We start from the raw sequence: 21,359 nt of genomic DNA on the forward strand, positions 1-21,359 counted from the left end.
GATCAAGGTTGATAAGTTGAGTACAATAGTGAGAATACAATAGCTTTCTGAGGTATTATGGATAAATATTCCTTTAAAAACATGACCTTAGATCACAATTGTAAATGTTTCGTAAATGGCCCTCACTTACACGGAAATCTACTACTGTTGAGATGAAAACCACCCCTGTCTTTTAAAAAGTGTTTTTTCCCTCTTTCACTTGACATTAAAACAGCATTAGTATTTAAAGGTTTCCACTCTGCACTCGCCATTAGCATATAATTGAGTGTAAAACAAAAGGGCTCTTAAAACCTCTGTTGATCACGGCCCTATGAGTGAGCAGCTGCTCTGTCCACTCTATAAACAGCTCTGATTGCAGTTCACGGAAAAAAGACATTGATCCCTGAGTAAAGTGAAGTCTCTATGTTGTTCATTTACATTGCTCTGCCCACAGCCTTGATACCTAAGTCTGTTCACCTGGGTTCTGTGTAATGATAAGAAGCTGTTAAAGCCCATGGCTCAAATTTGGCTATACAATACATGTGCCAGTTGAAAACAATTTCAGTGGTGGTGTGTGTGCTGTGCCGACCATTACACTAGGCTGTGTTTCATTGGCTCTTACAAAAAATGTCTCCACCCCATATTGGCCTGAGGATGAACTCCTCTATCAGTGTTTACCATCTCATTTAAAAAGAAAAGGAAATGTAAAACACTGAATCTACCATATATTCATTTACTTGTCTGTATTTGAACCTTTAAAAAACACCCCCAGAGGGATGTTACAAGTTCATTGCATTGATCCTTCCTGATCTTACACCTGTACCAACTATTGGGTTAAAGACCCACTGATTTCCATGCAATGCTTGAAATTATTACTCCGCCTAATTGCAACTGGATACAAAAGGGGAAACACAAGCAAGGCCATCAAGCGCTCAGATTAATGCCTCGACCAGCACTGACTTCTGATGAAAAGCAGAGGATCTATATGGCACTTTGTCAGACGTGCTCTCCCAGGACGTGACGTTAGATCCTTCTGCTTTAGGGACAACGAGGATGAAGCCCAGTCAGCAATCCACATTATCAGAAATCAAACTCCTGACTTAGCTGGGAGGGGAAAGTGGACGAGGAAGGCCAACATTCACTGTCTGGTAATTAAAAGCCGTTTTATCAGGCCTCCTCTCTCGCTCCATGCCTCTTTTCTTGCTATTGACAAGCTGCTTAACGCAAAGAGAGCTCAGTTTGACTCTAAATATATGAAGCACACTTATTTAACTTTCTCAGCAAAGAGGGAAAAGCAAGTAAACAAGACAGCAACAAAATTGCCTGGCAGGACCGCCAAATTCCTTTCACTTTAGTTTTGTTTTCTTCTGTTTATCGTGATTAAGAAATGCAGCCTTTGTTCACATCCTCTTTTTCTCTTGATGATTATCATTTCATTAGTCTGTGTCAAACATATTGGGCGGCTCGTTGTGTTTATTGATTAACAAGCCAAAGTCAGCAGCGTCCTCTCTTGCTGTAATGCTGATATAGAAGATCCTGAAATGCTATTTGTCTGCCCGTTAAGCATTGATCGTTCTCTGCTATATTGGCTGCTACTTGGTATCTTTCTATATCTACTGTGCCCCTTAACTTTAATGGTAATTATTTAGAGTAAAAAATGTGTGAGCTTGTAGTTTAGGGCCTTATTTACCTTCATAGATCCAGCAGGGTGGGCTTAATATCACTGGCTTGGTCTCACAAACGTGAGCTGTGAGCTCAGCAAGAAAAACATGTCCGACCATCTGTCCCAGGGCCACGTCCCAACTCAGGTATCCAGATGCAAACCCTCCAGCTGAAATAGAGATGTGTCTCCTCAGCCTTGAAGCCTGAAGCCTGTTGTTTATTGATGCTGCCAGAGCCCCCGCTCAGATCGATACCATCTCACTCAGATGGGCCTTCACAACACGCAGCCTCCAAATTGAGGTCAGGATACGTAGACGGTTATGGCACTTCAGCAGATATGAATTGCCCGAGAGGCTGTGATCATTTGTTACCTCTTCCTTTAAAGTTCATCTCCAAGTTGACCTGTGATGAAGCACGAGGAGTTTGTGAGTCACTGGTGGAAGAGTTATGAGGAAATGCACCAAGATACGTATGAACTGACTGGAGAGAAATGGATTGTGTGACTACCTCTCAGCTCCTCGAACTGCATGCTTTTCCTGCCATTTCCAGTCTTTCAGATTCACCTCAGAGGGCCCCTTTTATGGCTGTATGTTGTTTCTGTTGTTTCTAATAAAGAGGAAATATTGGTGCCTTCCTGACCTGCTCATAGTGGCCACAGAAAAATTTATGGGGTATGTCTCCTTTAGTGAGGTAGCATCTGAGCTGAGCCCCACATAAATAACACATCACTAGTTCATCCAAGCTCTCTTGGCTTTTCTTTCATGCTGTGGTCAAATCATTAAATTGAATGCAAAATATGACTTCTTTTTTTTAAAATTAAAAATGCTCAAACTGGTGAATCTTTTCCCTTTCATGAAACATTCTTGCATTGAGCTGATAGTTTAATCCTAGAAATTTGATTGTCCCAGAGCTGAGGGGACACTGAGGACAGCTACGAATACCTGAGAATTACAAGGAGGAAGGAAAGCCGCAACCACCAAGTACCTGCAGAGATTAAGGCAAGTCCTGAGAAATCAGCAGAATGGAATGAACAAGATCTGGGCAATCCACGCCTACCCCCTGCCGGTGTTCAGATACCCCGATGGGATAAGAAGCTGGCCAAAGGTGGAGATAGAAGCCACCGACATCAAGACAAGGAAGCTCCTTACCATGCATGGAGGGTTTCACCCCAAAACCAGCACCCTCAGACCGTACGCTAAGCAGAAAGGAGGCCGGGGACTAGTGAGTGCCAGAGCCATCGTCCAGAGGAGCAAGGAGAACAGGAGCAAGAGAAGAATCATCATGGAAGGACAGGCTCTTGCATGGTGTGTACCATCGGCATTGGTTGACATCCATAAATTCTACCAGTGGACAAAGCTGGACTGAAAGACAGCACAGAGGCACTTATCATGGCAGCACAGGAACAAGCTCTTAGCACAAGATCCATAAAGATGGGGGTCTACCACACCAGGCAGGCTGTGTAAAGATGCCCCTGACTCAATCCAGTACGTAACAGCAGGGTGCAAGATGCTAGCAGGCAGGGCATACATGGAACGCCATGACCAAGTGGCTGGCATCGGAACATTTGTGCCAAGTATGGCCTGGAAGAACAACCTGACGTGGTAGTGGTGGACAAGCAGAGGCAGACAGCCATACAGACAGGACACCCTTCATTATGTTAAGTGTTGACATTGCATAAAGTTCACTTTGCATAGTTAGCCCAACGGAGTACATTGTACATTGCAACTTTCCTGTTGGGAATGCCACAAAATAACTAGCTGATCCAAGCAGAGTCGGGCAGAGTTTGAAAAAGTAAATAAATATTTGCAAATGTTGGTATTGGGCCAAAAAATTCTATACCGGCTATAGGCTATAGTAGCATTTTCCTCCAACGTGTAGTGTCCACATATATAAAGGAAATATGTTATTTTTTGCTTGTTTGTAGTCAACACAGACAACACAAACACCACCACAGAGAGCTCTGGGGGGGAAAGTAATGTAAACAAACAGTAACTAAAAGCATTCACAATAGAATAGCAACAGCTACACTGTAACTGTATATACATGTGCATGCACATGTGCATGACTGTGGCCAGGATGCGTGACCTCTCTCTAACCACACATTGCTCTGGTGAGGAGTGTCAGGTGGCCGGTTTGTCAGCTGAAATATTCATCAAACAGATCAACGGAAAGTCTGGCTGGCTTTTCAACTGACAACTGCGGCTCAATAATTGATAGAGGAGCAACTGAGTGTTTGTGGGGGTCCTTCTCTTTCTGTAAGTGATGCCTCTGACCTTTGTTGTGTGAAAGAACTCATCACGGCGAGCGAGCATGTGTCATATAAAGACCGACGCATTGAACTAAGCAATGAAAGTAACAAAGGAAATAAATGCTACGATGAAATTGATAAATTCATTGGTTTGGTTTTGTGCTCACACTGGATAATATCTCTAAGTGCCTTTATTGTCTGTGTATGAGCGATTGAAAGCTCAGTAATTAATTTAATTTTCACAAATAGTCTCTAACCTGACTTATGACCTGCCATGATTGGAAAACATTTCTTAGTAGAATCAAATCAAATTCATATTAACGTGTTATTGTGCTAACAGTATGCGCGGTGGCAACATGTCAAGTGGGCCATCGTCACTCACATATACTAGTCGTTCACAGCAGATGACAAACTCAATACTGTGGTGAATCAGTGGAAAGCTGTGGTGACGTTGGTGTGTGTGCTGGCCCTTCCTTCCAGGTGACAGCCTCTCGTATACGAATGCATTACTGCCTGTAACATAAAAATTACTAAACATCTTTAACATTATTTGATTGGGGACAAAGTAGGATGCATTAACTGTGCTGGAGGTGGTCAAATATATTATATCTGAATGTAGCTTCACAATTCTTTTGCTAAATAAATACAATAAGAATACAATGAAGCTGAAGTTTGTTCTCATGGTTTTATTAGTCTTCATATTTTCTCATTTCACCATCGTTTTTATTGACAGTCTTTGTGTTTCATCCAGAGATTGGTAAAACTTTTCTGAACCATATCTGATTATTTTATGAATTCTATTGTTCTACTAATTCTATGCAATAACTATGACTATAAATATTAGGTTATAGTTATGGCACACATGTACTGTGTGTCACACATTTTTTCCTGTGCAAAACTGAAAAATAACAAATAAAAATAACTAGCAAAAAAAGGGAAAAACATTATTACTATGTACATTTACTGTTGAGTTACTTTCTTTGTGATAATTTTCATCATATTTGCCAAAATCTGCAAAGCTTGTGATTCTTTGGTAACTTGTAAATTTCACAAATGGTCCTAGCATTACACGGGCTAATAAAAAGCTGTCCCTTTGCATGCATTTGATGCAATCCACACTTTAGAAAAGTGCAAGTCCTTGAGAGCCAGCAAAAATGTGGGACATTTCATCTCAAGAAGTGGGACGGAGGGGACAAGCAATAAAAATGCTATGCAGTCCCACATAAAGAGGTACGTCTGCTCTGTTATTGTGAGTGAAAGTGTTCAGTGTTACCATCCTTAAAAACATTTCTGTGTGTTTTCTGGTCCATTGTGGCTTCCGATGTGCAGAGAGGAGATTCATGTGTAAATATAAATATGTAAGATTGCTGCCTTGCACAATCGTATACTAGTTCATGCATTTATTGCTTCTAGGCTGGATTACTGTTATTCCTTAGTATCAGGATGTCCTAAAAACTCCCTGAAAAACATTCAATTGATCCAAAATGCTGCATCAAGAGTCCTGACAGGGAGTAGAAAGATCTTTCTCCTCATGTAAAAGGTCCTCAATAACTAGAGAGCTTCTCGTCCATGAGCCTGGTTCTGCCAGATGTTTCTTCCTGTTAAAAGGACGTTTTTTTCTTTCCACTTTCCACTTCTTTCCACCAAGCTTGCTCATAGGGGGTTGTTTGATTGTTGGGGGTTTCTCTCTATTATAGTAGAGTCTTTATCTTACAATGTAAAGTGCCTTGGGTGATTGTTGTTGTGATGTGGCATTGTATAAGTAAAATTGCATTGAAATGAAATGAAGTGAACAAAAGAGGACAGCATTCACACTCTTAATTATTTATCACTTACAACTTTTTTTAAACTATATGCCTCTAGTACATTTTGTAATAGGTCCCTGATGACTGTTAGCCTGCTGCGTGCTGTCCTTAATGTAAACTGATTTGCAATATTTTTTTTAATCATATTTATAGTTTGATAGGTATAACACAAGGTACGGTACGCCCTGTGGTACTACTGCTACCAGCAGATTTGTGTTTGTTTGTTTGGGGGGGGTTGGGGGTGGCTCATGAAAGGAATATAATCTTTCTGTTGAGATAAGATCTGTGTTTGTGTGTCTGTGTGTGTGTGTGTAAGTCCCGCATGGTAATAAACAGCTGGCTGGAAACAAGAGTACAGATTTGAGCTCAGTTTCTTATAAAACGCAAGACAGATTATACTACTGCTACGCTTGCCAGTAATTTGCACTTTTTTTTTCCAGGCAGACTATTTCAGGCCGTTAGGATCAGCCGTCCAGTTGAACAGCTGAGCAAACACTTTCAATGGCTCATTGACTGATGAGCTTCCTTACTTTTTTTTTTTTTTGCAGGTGAAACTCAGAGATGCTTCTTGGATACATGTGATTGCATACACACGGTAAAGTAAGTCTATCTGTAAGCTTAAATCAGTGCTCAGTAGCACAGATTCATTTTGTACCATTCACCGTAACTGATGAAATCCACTGAAGATGTTTGAACTAAGCCTAAATGAGTACAAAAAATGACTATAATTATGCCGCTGAGAAAATATTTAAATATTTTATGGGTAATAGCGATAAGACTGTCCTTGATCTGCAAAGAATGCCCACAAAGAACCCTAAAATATCTGACTGCCTGTTTCAGGTTTTCACCAAAATAAAAAATACAGCAATTCTTTCATTTCCAAAGTTGTATTTGGTGGGCATTTAATAACCTCAGCTGTTTCCTCATATACTTAATGGAAGTTTGGAGACATTTAATATTTAATGTCTGATAGAGTCTTTCAGATGATCAAGGATACATCCAAAATTTGCTTTTTTTCAGGGAAATACATGAGTGTTTATCAGCCGCTGCTGTAGCCATCATCATTGTTGGGTTAAATCTGTGTGCGTGAGCGCCAACGCGCGTGTGTGTCTGTGTGTGTACATGCGTGCGCTCGTCCACACAGCCTCATTGTGGGTTACAACAAAGCCGTGGAAATACAACCTCCAGGGGTCTTACCTGGATGTGGGGCCCCCCACTTTTTCATTAAAAATTGCAATCCTGCAGCTGAGGCTCCGTTACACCACAATGTGCCAGAACTATGCAAGGGCAAACATATGCGACCTGGACCCAACCTTCAAATGTGCCCCAATAGATAGATCTTTTGCTCTTCTCTATTTTACAACAAGTTTGAATGCAAATTGATGCAGACCGCTTCCAAAGAATCTGTGGGACATGTGGGGGGTATTGTTGTTGGCCTTGCCGTGCTGTTTTCACAAGCGCTTCTTTAAGTATTGAAAAGTCTTCCTGTTTAAATGGTTAGTAGAATTTACAAATCTGTGAAGAGGGGTCACAGGTCTTTTTTCCCCCTGAAAATCATGCTTAATAATAACTAGGAAAACCGTACAATAAGAATAACACCTATGATATTCTTTTTTTTTTCTTTGCTGTTTAATTGCAACATATCTTTTGTCTCTTTCTTTCCACGTTATGTGCAATAAACTTTGGATCAGTCCATTCCCTGGATTATCATTATGATTTTGCTGGGAATGTGAGAGCAAGAGAGGTATTGAGGGGTGGTAATTGAAGTGCCTGAGACCAACCTGCTCTGTTGAGATTTGAGAGCAAAGTAGCAATGTAATTACAGGTCATAAGTTGAGCACCTCAGAACCGCAGCGGGTGCGGGCAGAGCTGAGCCTGTCAACCACTCTGACATGCACAAATACACACACACACACACACACACACACACACACACACACACACACACACACACACACACACACACACACACACACACACACTTTTTCCACTCAAAATCGAGTAACATTACAGCACGTGTTGTACGACCATCCGCAGAGCATGGCTGCATAGTCCCAAAGCAGGAATTACAGTTTTTCAATGGGTGCAGCCTTCAAGTTCATCCATATAATACTGCCCCCCAGTGGCAAAATGAGAAACTACTAAAGCACAGAGTGTTATGAGGTTTAACTGAAAGGGGGCTTGCTAATTAGTAGGACCTTACCCAAGAGTTACCCAAGAAAATAAAATGGTTCAATATCCATTTAAAAAAAATAATAAAAATGCATTTTACATTCTGTAGATTATCCAAATTGTAGGATGAGTGATTCTGAAAGAGTAAGTGGTTTGTAATTGATTCAGACACATCCTCTCTTTGGCAAGACCGGCCCGAGGTGAGTCCAGCATTGCACACCGTGCACCCCCCTCCATCCCCCTTCGCTTGAGTCATTTGTTATCACCTCATGGCTGCACTGGGCAATTGGCCGAGCTCCTCCAGGGTCGAAGGGTCAAGCCTTTAAAAGGGAATTACTTCATTGACACAATAAGAGATGACATTTTATTTGACATCTTACCACCGCTTCACCCTCACCCCCCACCCCCGTCCTGCATCCTAACTGCTCCCCGGGGAGCACTGGATCTGTGTGAATGTGTGCAGGCTGGCTGGTGCATCCTTGTTCAGTCCTGTGTTGTCATTTTCTGTGTGTTTTTACTACAACAGAATCCATTGGATCTTGTTTTTTTTATTGAAAAGCCTCTGATATTCTGACCTAATTTTAATCATATTCTGAACATCCCAATAGAAATTAATACTAACATGTATCTGTGATTTCAGGTATCATACCTGTATCTAGTGTTTTCAGTCCATTCTGCTATGCCTGCGCTTGTGTCACTGCATCCCTGTCAGGTGTATTTAGAATGAATAGACTGCAGATGTTACTTAGGATTCAGGCAGAGTCCTGAGGCCTCAGTTTGTGTGTGTTTATGTGAAAGAGAGAGAGAGACAGTGAGTGAGCGAGTGAATGATTGACACCAGACACGTGTGTCGCACCCAGGGGGATCAGTAGGGGCCACGCAGCCAGTCTGGCAGGTCATTATCAGTGTGTCATGCAGTGGCATGACGGCTACTTCCTCTGAGACAAAACACACAACACACACCAACTCCTTTCCCCGAGTCACTGAGGAGTGCCTATCCAAGCCAATCGATTGGGCGATCAATTGGGGACCAACTGGCAATCCCCTACAATCAATATGCCCCTTGTTGCATGGCTCCAGAAATGCCACAATGGCTGTGGCACTTAATTAAGTTGTTAATTGCTGTGTTAAGCTTTCTCAGGTACCTTCCCCAGACAGTAATTGAGAGTGGCTGGACAATTCGGCTATCGGCAGCACTTTGCTAAATTTAATCACAAATCCAAGTAACGACAGAGGGTGTAATAGAAAGAGCCAAACAGCAGCAACGGTGTCAGCGCAGCAGAGTCAGTGCAGCCTGTTGCAGTCTGACTTCTGTAGGGAAAACATAATGCGGGACTGTTTCCATTGAACATGCTGTTAATTGCACAATGCAGACATCTGGATGATATCATGCAGCTGTGTCAGCACACGCCAATCAGCATTCTTAGGGATGATTTGGTTTGTTGTGCGCAAAAAAGGCAGAGACTCTCCACAGGGTAGATAAAATGTAGGTTATTTCAAACATTTTTAAACGCTAAGCCTCAATAAAACTCCTATCTCTGATGTTTAATTTTAAGATGCCTCCCAAGCAATATGATCAAAAGTGAGAGGCCTTTACAAGTGTGAAAGGTCCAGCGCGATTCGAGCTCTCAAAACACAGTCGGTCTCCTCACACTCCCATGTTAATATTGCAAGCATGTTTACAGCCTGGTATAAAAACATGTTGGGGTTTTTTAGCTCTATGTAAACTCTGTTAGTTCATCCTATTATTGAAATTATATGGGGGTTAAATCCTTAAAGACTTAAAGCTGGGATATCAAACTCATTTTACATCATGGACCACATACAGCACACCGCTCTGAGGTGAACCAGAACAGTGAAACTCTCCTTTTCTGTCCGCATGAAGACATTCACTCTAACATAAAAGAGTAGAGTTAGAGTTAAAAGTCAAAAGTCCTCCTTGCCCTCCTTCCCATTTTCCAAAGCGGTGCACTGGGTTGGATTGGAGTCTTTGCTGGGCCAATTCTGGCCCCCAGGCCATGTGTTTGGGCATCCCTGTCTTAAAGTAAGAGGCTGCCAGTTTCCACAGTCAGATTGCCCCGAACATGTATGTTAGTTCCTGAAATATTTTGTTTTCCTTGCATGGGCAGCCATAACAAAGCAAATGTAGAGCTTGACTCTCAACACATGCAACTGCAACGGTGCCTTTTGTAGAGTAAGTGATGGAGAGAAGCCAAATCTGAAGACAAGAGGCAGATAATAATTGTGGAAAAATATGAAAGAAAGGTTGTTTTTTTGCCACAATCACCTCCCCTTGTTGCAGTCTCTTTTGTTGCTGCAGAGGAAACGTGTTGACAGCTGAACAGGATCCAGGCTCCACATGTTATTGCTGCCATTTTCATAAGTTTGGAGTCATTAGTGTGATTCCCTTTCATGAGTTTATTAAGGTTAAAACAAAATAAACTGACGACCAGTGTTGGTCAAGTTACTTTCAAATAGTAATTAGTTACTAATTAATGATTACTCCTCCAAGAAAGTAATCCAGTTACTTTACTGATTACTTATTTTCAAAAGTAATTAGTTACTTTATTACTTAGTTAATTTTTAACAACATGATACACAAGCTGAATAGTTACAAATCAATATTCCATTTTTTCTGCATAATCCAACATATAAAATCAAATAATCAAATGTCTCTTTTTAAAAAAACTTGTTTTATTAGTTTTAATCTTTTAACTTTATGCACATTGCATCAAGAAAAAATTAAATTATATGCAACTGTCTTTGACTTGAAGAAATGGTTTAACATTTAAACCTATTTTCTGCATATTCCAGCATATAAAATAATGGGGGTTTTTTTGTTTACACTCACTCTTTCAAATAGATGCAAGTAAAACACAGCAAAAAATAAATAAAATCAAAGATTCAGCGGCACTAAGTCCTGTCACTCTATTGTCACCTGTTTAGCAGGAGTGGGGCGGGTGGAGGTTTGCCCGGTGCTGCAGCGGTCATGTCAGTGGGGGAATCCAGGGTTTCTCTGTGAATTTCACATTCCCGCGGCAGCTTGCTAGGTGCTTGCTCAGATTTGAAGCAAAATTTTTCACCGTAGAAAGAAATTTTCTTCCCACGCTAATTTTTTGTCACTTTTTACAGAATCAAACTCAAAGTAATGTGAGTACTTCCAAGCTTTAAGCGCTGCATGGTCGTACTTTCTCCCGCGCTCCATATTATCCATTGTTGATCTGCACACGTCTGTTGCTGCGTCATTGTCATGAGACACTCTCACAAACAAAATCACGGCAGTTATCTAATTTCTTTTTTTTAAATAGTAATCTCTTACTTTACTCGTTACCTGAAAAAAGTAATCAGACTACAGTAACGCATTACTTGTAATGCGATGAGGGAGGGTGAGAGTGGCGACATTATATTTGAAAAGAAATGTAACCCGACCAGTTTACTGACCAGCTGAGGTTTTCTAGACTCCAGTATTATGCAGGGATATATGCTGAAGTGTGGAGATGCTCAGATCAAACAGAGGGAATCTGCATTTGAATGTCCTTTACAGTAATTATATAATATCAGATGCTCCTGCTAATACACTTGGTCTTCTACTTTAGAGAAACAGCGTTCACCTGTTTTCTGTGTGTGCAGGGTTTTTTTTTTTAACAAAAGTGGACTAATTTAATACAATATTGATGTTCCTGCAAGAGTTCTGTGATAAAATAAAACACTCAACCCCCCACGCAGGCCTTTATCCCTCACCACGTGCTTAAACTGCCTCCAACCAGTGTGGGGTTTCAAGGGAGTCAGCCCACTGCTGACTGGCACTTTTATGGCGTTATTAGCACATATCCCACTGTCTCGCCGCCTTTTGTAGCCTAATCCCATTATGTTCAGCACTCAAATGGAATTCAGATGGAATGGTGTCGTCCATTTTAAGAAACGACTCCAAGCGCAGCGGGCGTCTGCGTTCTTATCCCGCTTTGCTGGGAAATTAGAGCTGCACAGGCAGGAGCCTAAAGCGTATCAAATCATCATTACCAAAGAGGAGCTTTAACCTCACACAAAGTGCAAACATTTCTCACTTCCGGAGAGAGAGACCTGGAAAGTGCTGCCGCACAGCTCCTCTGAGATTTGGTAAGGCGTGCTGGGGCGTAGTGGAGCAGGAAAAGTGGAAGCAGTACTATGACAATGAGAAACAACCACTGCAGCTTTAGGCTCTGTGAACAGGCTTGCCATTGATTAAAACAGCAAGGTGTGCAATAAAGCGCAAGGCAAAGTGTTGCCTTCCATATGGACCCCCGGACCCTTAGGCTCTGGCCACCAATTGGGCCTTTCTGTCTGCTGCTGTTCCCCTTTTTCTCCTTTCTGCTTCCCCTTCTCTATCCCTCAGTCCCCAGATGGTAAAAACAATTTTCCAGCCCTCTGTCTCTCTCCTCTGCTGCCCGCCACTCTGCAGCCACAAAGGGCCCTGGCCGTGATTCAACCGTTTACTCCAGTAATTAACAGCACCCATACCACAACAATTACAGTCACTAGGCTACTACACTCCAGATATACACTCACTCTCTCACACACACACACACACACACACACACACACACAGTCTTAACTGTGTCACAGTGAAGGGAAGGTAATAGCTGGAAGCTGTAAAAATAAAATCAAAATAGTATTAACCAAAAAAAAAGAAGGTGAGAACGACATGCTGGCACTACAGCAATGATTACCTCATAATTAGACGAGACAAAGCTCTCCCCCTGTCTAGTGGCAAAATGCTGTAATTACTGGCATGACAGAAAATCAAAGGCTACTTTGTAAGCAGCAGGAAAAATTAACATTTTAGGCCCCGGAGCTGCATGTCCTGATTAGAAACGTATTAAATCAATGCATTGCTAACTGCCGGACATAAATACGTCCCCTCCTGAAGGGGCCTATAATTGCGAGAGGAGGAAAAAAAGAGAAAAAAAGTGGGGTTCAATTTCACAGGGATGTGGCATTAATTGTAATGGCAGTATTATGTGGCAAATGTACACCGCCTTTGTTATAAGATGCTGCACTTAAAGCAGCGATTTTCTCAAATGTGTTTTTAGGTTGAAGATCAAAGTGTGTTTTACATAAATTGGTGGAGGGCCCCCACCCGACCCCAGACGCGGTGCCCCGTTCACAATATTACAGCGCACCAAAGCAATAGCATTTTCCCTCTAAATCCAATCTGTTCAGGGCCATCAGGATACTGTACTTTGCTTCATTCTTGGAATCGAATTGATAACGGCCTTTGTTTGATTTTATAGAAATGCCATACGTAGGCTGGGTACAGGACCATATCTTTCTCTGTGCAATGACATTTCCTGGAGTTTGACGTGTTTTAATGTGTTTTGTTCCTTTCTGTCAGCCCCTGCAGGATGACTCTGTAAAAAAAAAAAAATTAAATATAAGAATCTGTCTCAAATTATTTGGATCAAGGTTAAATGTAGCAATCAGTGACAAAAAACTCAATATAAAGCCAGGTTTAGCAATACAATACTAATTCATGAGCTGTAGTTATGCTTTTATACTTTTACCTTAACAAACTTTTTGATTTGTTAACATAATGTTTGGTTAATATGAAAAATTTGAAAGCCCGTTCGTTGCTAACCAATGCTGTGCTACTCTAAATTCTGGTCTTGGGGTATATTTTGTCATTTTCAATAATTAATTTAACACAGTCCATTAAGCTAAACATTGAAATTGGATAAAAACAGTATTGATCCTATCGCGTTATTATCGATTCAGTACCGATAGTAGCATTAGTATCGATAATAGGATGGATCCGCCCACCTCTATTGCTAATCCCTCCAAAATAAAAGTCAGCTCCTGGGCTGTGACCCGCTTAGTTTCTGCTCCTGTTTAAACTGATACAAGCTGCTATGGTGGGAATGCTGATCCCTACCATCTTTAACATGCCCGCGATGGTCTTCTTGGGAATACATCTAATTACTTCACATCTGTATTTTTTTGATCCTCGTGGAATCCTTCCTTCTGTCACCAGTGCTGAGCTGTGCCAGCTTGGGCTAACAGTGATTCATCTAAGTGACACTTCTGGCGCGGATTCACATCAACCAAGCTCCAAAATCAATAGGGGAAACACGGGGGTGACGGGGAGGAGGAACTTTTTCTCTTCTTCCTCTTCTTCTTCTCAGCAAAACTGTCATACATAAAAATCAAGCATCGTAAATAAAGCATTCTTGCACTTGCAGGTTTGCTGAATCAGAATGGTAGCTGAAGGAAAAAAAACCCACACACTACACAACAAACACAACTGCAACACATTTTGGGAACTTCGGTTCACAGCTCGGGACGTAGCAGATGTACCGGTTTCACGTGCAGGAGCAGCCTCTGGTGACCTCTGTTGTACACAGACAGCAAGTGAACTGCAAACAGTTGGAGTCCTGAGCAATGAAGCAGCTACTCTAAAGCACTCCGAAACAAAGCTGCATAATTAAGATATCCGAATATTTAGAAAATACGAAGTGCTCCATATGGCTCCACAAAACATGTGCGCACATAATCCAAATTAAAGATTAAAAATGGCCCGTTTTAAGTTAATTGATAATTGCTCTCATTAATAGGTTGAATGCAGTCTGAAGTCCACTAGCAGCCTCTAGAGTTTGCAGTGTTCTTTACACCGCATAAGATAAGGCCAACCCTGAGAGTTCCACATAACGGAGCAAAATGAGCATACATTTGTCTAACTTGTCATTATATTAAATGTTAGCAGTGCCCATTGTGTGACAGTGTTTTCCTATATGCGCCACAAAGAGGCCACAAAGCAGAAAGTGAGTTGCTGTCTCCTCCCCAGGGAGTCCTCAGGTATCAGGAAGCATCTCCTCCATGGGGCACCACAGCCTTAACACACTGCTTTCCTCCAAAACAAATAAACACACTGAAGTCTCAGAAAATAAATATATAAATAGAATAAAATCTATATCTTCACAGTAAAGGCTTGAAGGTGAGGGCTGCTCCAGGCCAAGCATTAATATACAGTTAATTTAAAACAAATGTACATCGTAGTGTTGATATTTAAACACAACTTGGGGAAAAAACCCCACAAAAAAACAAAAACAGGACTTTAACTTCTTAATTATGCTTGTTCACACTGCATTTCCCATGCACACCACCGCCTTAAGTGCAAATAAAGCCTCCCATCTGTTTGTAATTACAACTACATAATTTCAGTCGTTGTGGCTGATCATTTTGACTGCACATTCGATTAAAACTAGTGCAGCGATGGCCCCGGTTCCTGGGCTGATAGTAGGAAATGTAGAGGACCGAGGCTCTGGGTGTAAAAGAGGGACCGAAAATACTGATGTTTGCATGCGCCAACTGGGTCAACAACATTAAATCCTTTATAGTCCACTTTCCATAAGCACCCTCAGAAATGACAGCTTTTTCCACGAGCTTGTGTGACCCCGTTTGTTTGCCAAATCCACCACCCCCACCCCAAAAAATAGATTTGATGCAGGAAATTTTAAACCTCGCGTCTGTGCGCTCTCGTCATGTCTTATTTCCCTGTGGTGTCCGTGGAATAGGACAAGCAGGCTGCATAGCAGGCTTCTTCAATAAAAGGAGCTGGGAAACGCCATGTAACGCCACTTTTCTGCATCTCTAACGACATTATGAACCCTGGGGCAATGGTGAAAGCTAATGATGGGAGGATGATGGCAACGCAGTGTTGCCATAGAAGCCACTTTCCAGTGGCTTGCCAGATGTTAAACATCTAAATGTGCATTGATCAGTGACAGGATGGCCCATAGAGATTTCTCCATTTGCCCCAAAGAAAAGCGAGGTTCGAGTGCTACCAGTTTAACAGGAACCGAGCGAAGCATAAATGATACGAGTTCATTTAATTACATATGTAACATCTAGTCTCAATTAATTCTGTGAGCCTGCAACATGATTCCACTGGCAAGGGTGACATCAGAGGAAGCAATTAACAGGAAATGCACTGCAGAACGGCACACCCATGCACACACGGGAACAGAATTGTGTTTTTCGTTACTTCAGAAGGCATTAAGTTGAAACTAGCCATACATTTAGACCAATTCTTCAACCTGAAATTTGGTTGTTTGCATATGGGAGCTTGCTTATGTCCAAACACATGCAGATATAAACTTGTTTGAACCTCTAATAAGGTTTCAGAGGCCTCTTTTTCATTGCAGGTGGAGATTCTTGAGCAACTGCGCAGTTGGTGAAGAGATATTCCCGAGGCTTCCGAGGAGGTGAGCAGCATCTGATCAGTGCTCAGTCACACCCATGTCCCCCTAACATCTTCATTTTATTTGGTGGAAAAGAGGACTGTGTGCTTTTTAGGACACACGGTGACACGCCCTCCATCAAAACTCAGACAATATAGTCATTCATAATGGCAGCTCCCCCGAAAGTAAGTCAATAACATTGGGTTTATCTGCTCCCAGCTGACTCCCGACCAAAGAGCCTGACAACAGCAGCTCGGGTTACCATCAAACTAATTTTCCCAGCTACATACAAGATGACAACAAAGTGGCAGGGCACCGCCCAGTAGACACGAAACAAGCAATTAACCCAACTATCACCCTACAATCATGAACTGACTGTGGAGTTAGCTAGTTTTTGTGCCCATTTTGGCAGCAGAGCCTTTTGGAAGGAAAGCAGGGAACATCTGGTGGAAGCAGACAGGGGCTGGTGCTACACGATGGGAGAACAAGTGCCTGAAAGCTTCATTATGTCCCAGCTGTTGGGCTTGCTGTTACCCTCAGCAAAAAAACAGCCTCGGCAGGATGATGTTCCTGGCAAGTATGCTGCAGATTATTTGAAGCGAAGACCCTTTTTATGTGGCATTTTGTAGGAGGAGAACAGGGAGGTAGCTACGACTGCTTTCACTTCCCAAGTCCTTTAAACAAAATGCAGAAATGTAACAGTCCCAGTGCTTTGTTCAAAAACATTACACTGTAAGGGTGGCAGTGCCAGTGACATCATACCCCACATGATAGTGCTGACTGAAATACACCCCTATTTCCTAAAAACTGATGCAATGTCAATAAAAACTACAGTAAATGCAACCCCACTACCTCATATTACTGTGAAAATTTCAAAAATATCTTGAAAAAATACTATAACCTCATTCTGAATTTTGTGACACTAACACATATCAAATCCTTAAATCCTAATCATGGTGAGACACAACAGCTGGTTAGATTAACAGGCAACAGGTTTAATGACAGGTCAAACAATCAACATGTGACCAAAGTGCAGATTTTGGTTTTAATTAAAGGGATGTGACAAAAATATCGCATTAACTGTTTAGGATTTCTGTATTATGTATTTTAACATTCCTTCTTCTTCCACTTCCATCTCCTCGTTGGCTGTGGAAGTGGACCCTCTGCCGAATGCTCACCTGTTTCCACAACCTCATAATCTGGACCCTCACTGAATACTCACCACTCCAGTCATAACCCTGTGGACCCAAACCGCTCCTGGACATCTGCGTCTGTAAAAATCAAGCAATCTGGATCAGTCACTTCTCATCTTTGTGGACAATTCTCTGTGGATAGTTTTGGGATTAATTAACCTGTTTCGTAGACGACTCACCTCCATGACCCGTGCATTCTCCCAGAGCTCTGTTAATGCCCTTTGTTAAGTTACCTTTGTGTGAAATACTTCTTTGTGGAAAAAATCAAGAGCGGTCTGCAATGGTTCTGGGTTTGGGTTCAAAGATCTGGCCACATTCATTCCTCATTTAGTACTGTGTTACCTTACACTGTAATCTAACGTGCAAATCAGACTTCAACAATGGCGATGGATCAGTTTGATAGTAATATAGCACTTTGAAACAGACATAAATTGATTGTAACTGTAACCAGCTCATTGGCGTAACTTTGTGCTGAACACTGGGGGGGTCAAGATCTCTGTCTAAATAAATAAAAAAAATCTGGGTAAATTCCCAGATGATTAAACATGCAACTATTTTGCTGGTAATAACTGAAATATATAAATGCAAAGTATAAATGCAAAAATGGCAGTGATTCAACATAGTAATATAAATCTAAGGATGAAAAAGAACTGAAGATCCTTGAATAAAAGCTGAAGGTACTTCAATCACATGCAGATTGTTTGACTTAAAATACTCTGTGGTGCTGTCATTGTCCAAAAACATACAGATCTAACTGTAACAGAATATCCCTGCAAGGCTGAGATTGAATTTATATAGGGGAAAAAAACAAAACAAAACAATGATTGCATTCATTGTCTTTTCCTAAACACTCCATGTTGTATGTTACTCACTGAGGTCAAGGAAAGATGAAAGGAGAATTCAGGACTGCAGGAAAATACATTGTAGCCTTGTAACTAAGAGAATACAAGTACAGTATTTGCTAGTCAGGCAAACTTAATTATCTCCTTTTCTTTCTTAAAGGATGGCCCATTCATCAGGATCTTAAGGACATAAGAAAGGAAGCAATGAAGCACATTTTCTCAGCATTTAGAGAATTCAACCAGGACACAGCTGCTACTTTCATGTTATTTCAATTGGTAAGGAATCTTCCGAAGCAAAAAGACTGTCACAGGGAGGGGGTTTGTCAGTCTGAAGATTGTGAGGGCAAATTATTTAGCAAATTAAGAATAATCTGTCTCAACATGAAAGAGCCGAGAGTTAGAGGATTTCATTATATACGGTACATAACAGCATTAAAAGATTTCAAGGCCAAAAAACCACGACTAATGAATGGCTGTGACCCTTCAGGGAGCACTGCATTAAAATCAGATACAATTCTGTAGTGGGAGTTACTGTAATGCTGAAAAACGTATCCAAAATATAAGTTAAAAAACGACAATGCAAACCAACAACAACAAAAAACCCCAGATATTAGTATGATCCATTTAGGATGGTCCAAGGACCATGGTGAATTGGAAAACTGTCCCAACCAATAAAAATGTTCAATAGTTTTTGGAACTCATAGAAAGCACAAGCTCTCACTTTAAAGCCAAACTTTCAAAGGCGAGAATCTGTGACTGTGTTGAGGTGCATTAATGCACATACCATGGGTCAGGTGCAGGTCTGAACCATGCAGGCAGATGATGTATTCTTGCTTAAACAAACCCACAACCCACATTCTACTTTCATGTCAACAGCATACAAAAAGAGCCCTCGTGGCCAAGGTCAAAAGGTTTAACTTAACCTATATTTGGATTTCTAATCACACACCTGGAAAAGTCAATTATCCGCAGCAGCCTCAGATTTGCTTTGTTTGGTGCCAGTGCTAAGGTGCTGACATGCTAGCACACATGTTAAATATACTACAATTTATACCCCAGCAAATTCACTTTTTTAATTTCTTCCATGGTGTATTTTTTGTCGTGTCCCCTCACTCCCAAGCAGTCGTGGCTGATGACTCCCCCTCCCTGAGCCTAGTTCTACTGAAGGTTTCTTCCTTTCAAAAGAGAGTTTTTCCTTCCCACAGTCACCAATTGCTTGCTCATAGAGGGCGTCTGATTGCGTGAGACTTTATCTGTATTATTGTATGGTCTTTATCTTACAGTATAAAGCTTCTTAAAGCCATTGTTGTTGTGATTTGGGGCTATATAAAAGAATTGACTTGACGTGAATCAACATTTAAGCCAGAACAGCGCCGTGTCTCGATATAGCCTATCTGTGAAACTGTAAACTTAATGTATTTTTGCCATGCAATAAAAAGTATAGTTCTCAACTCATCTTGATGACATGTGAGAATACTGGTTACTGGTTTCAAATCAGGCTTTGAAAGGGTTTACATGTTTACATGTTATTGCCTTTACACCACCTTTTCTTTCAGCCTTAGATAGTGTCTAATGATTAATTCCCAAGTATCCAAAATTTTTATTTGTTGCTCAAAACTTGAGGAACTATTCCTAATGTATTAAGTTAGGACCAAAGTGAGGCCAGGCACGTGCCATGGAGGCCAGCTGTTCCAAGTTCAAAGGCTGCAGTGTAAACTTAGATGCAGTATCTACCCCCCTCCACATTTCTGACTTTTGTTATTTCAGCTTCTTTGCAGCCCACACTGGCAGCAGCAGAAACTCACTCTCTCAGGTTGGACAGCTTGTTCAAGTCGAATGCTATTAGTTCTGGGTCAGAGCCCGGGCTTTCTCTACACCCCAACAACACCTTTTCACCAGGCAGGGATTCCAGCCACCATTAATCAGAGCGGTGACAGCCCATGGATGTCAGTAAATATGTTTCCCTCACCGCCTCCTTTTCCCGCCACTTCTCTTCCCCACTCTCTCCCCTGCGCTTCTTTCCCGCTATGTAGCATTGACTTTTTATTAATTATAACAAAGGGTTTAACAAAGAAACTTCCCCGCACGAGACAGACAAACAGATATTTGTGCTCTTAAGTGCAAAGTTTGGCTTCGGGAGACAAACTGAAGCATATTGGCAGAAAAACCACGTTGCGCCAAGGAGCAGAAAATTGCTTCGAGGCACAAAATTAAACTTTTTTCGCTCGTTTCCTTCTACACCAAACATTCTCTTACAGCCAGCTTGCATCTGAGCATTTTATATGCATGTTTTTTTTTTTTCACTGAACATAAGTGTTGGCCAGGTGCTTTTGAATGAAGCGTCTACTCAGTTGAGGGAGTGTGACAGTTTTCTCTCCTGCATAGGGTGGCACAGCTGACGGGGGAGCGGGGGATGAGTGCTGGCTAGCTTTGCACGCAGGGTGACGAGCAGGCAGAGGGCCAACAGCAGCCAGTTGGAGAAATGGGTGCCCATCTCTGCTGGCATGCAGTTCTGGGTACCTGCTGCTGTCCAGAGACAGCTGTAGCGTAGCCACCCGTGGCCGTGCAATCAGGTTGGAGGCTTCTGAGTGCTGATAATAAAGCGGTTTGCGCTTTTCTTTACAGAGAGAGGCAGCCAGTGAACGGGTGGAAAGAAGTCGGGCAGGAGCCAGAGATGGGAGAGAGTGAGTACATGACAGTGAGGGGGATGAAAAGATTAAAAATAATAATAGTAATAAAGAAGGAGAGTGAGAAACAAATGGTGACCTTTGTCAAGATGGATTTGTTTACCAACAAACATTCACACTGTCGAAACCTGCGTCACGGTGACCTTCACGCGGAGACGGAGCTGATGCCACTCATCTGTTCCCATCTTTGCGCCCACTCGTCAGCTCGAAGTCTTCCTAAATCAACGGGACACCTCATTTCTGCTGTGCCGGTCGATGTACCGAGCCCTTCCTCTCTGCTGAACGTATTCATCTTCATTTAATCATTGTTAGCTGTAAGCACGCAGCCCCAAACTATCCCCAACAACATCTGAATGAAATGACCTCAGTGTGGCACTAATCTACACCTGAATATTATGACCATTATGTCCTGTCTGCTGTCTCACAGCATAGGCCTTAATTTTATCACGTGCAAAGTAAGTGCCCTTTGCTTTCCCGCCTAATAAAGTCACGTGGTTTGCCGTGCCCCGCGAGCAGACTGCGTCCAGCTGTTTTAAGTTCAAAGGTTTAATAGTTAAG

General features: G+C 41.8%; 1 long non-coding RNA gene across 1 annotated transcript; it reads right to left on the bottom strand.

Moving 5' to 3' along the window:
* Positions 1 to 20,357: 20,357 nt before the first annotated feature.
* Positions 20,358 to 21,261, bottom strand: LOC106096667 (uncharacterized). Its single transcript, XR_001223055.3, has 2 exons — positions 20,881 to 21,261; positions 20,358 to 20,731 (listed from the first exon to the last, which is right to left on the bottom strand). It is a non-coding gene; the product is annotated as an uncharacterized LOC106096667 (long non-coding RNA).
* Between the last annotated feature and the right edge of the window lie 98 nt (positions 21,262 to 21,359).

The sequence above is a fragment of the Oreochromis niloticus genome, linkage group LG1 (genome assembly GCF_001858045.2).
Source record: "Oreochromis niloticus isolate F11D_XX linkage group LG1, O_niloticus_UMD_NMBU, whole genome shotgun sequence".
Classification (NCBI taxonomy): Eukaryota; Metazoa; Chordata; class Actinopteri; order Cichliformes; family Cichlidae; genus Oreochromis; species Oreochromis niloticus.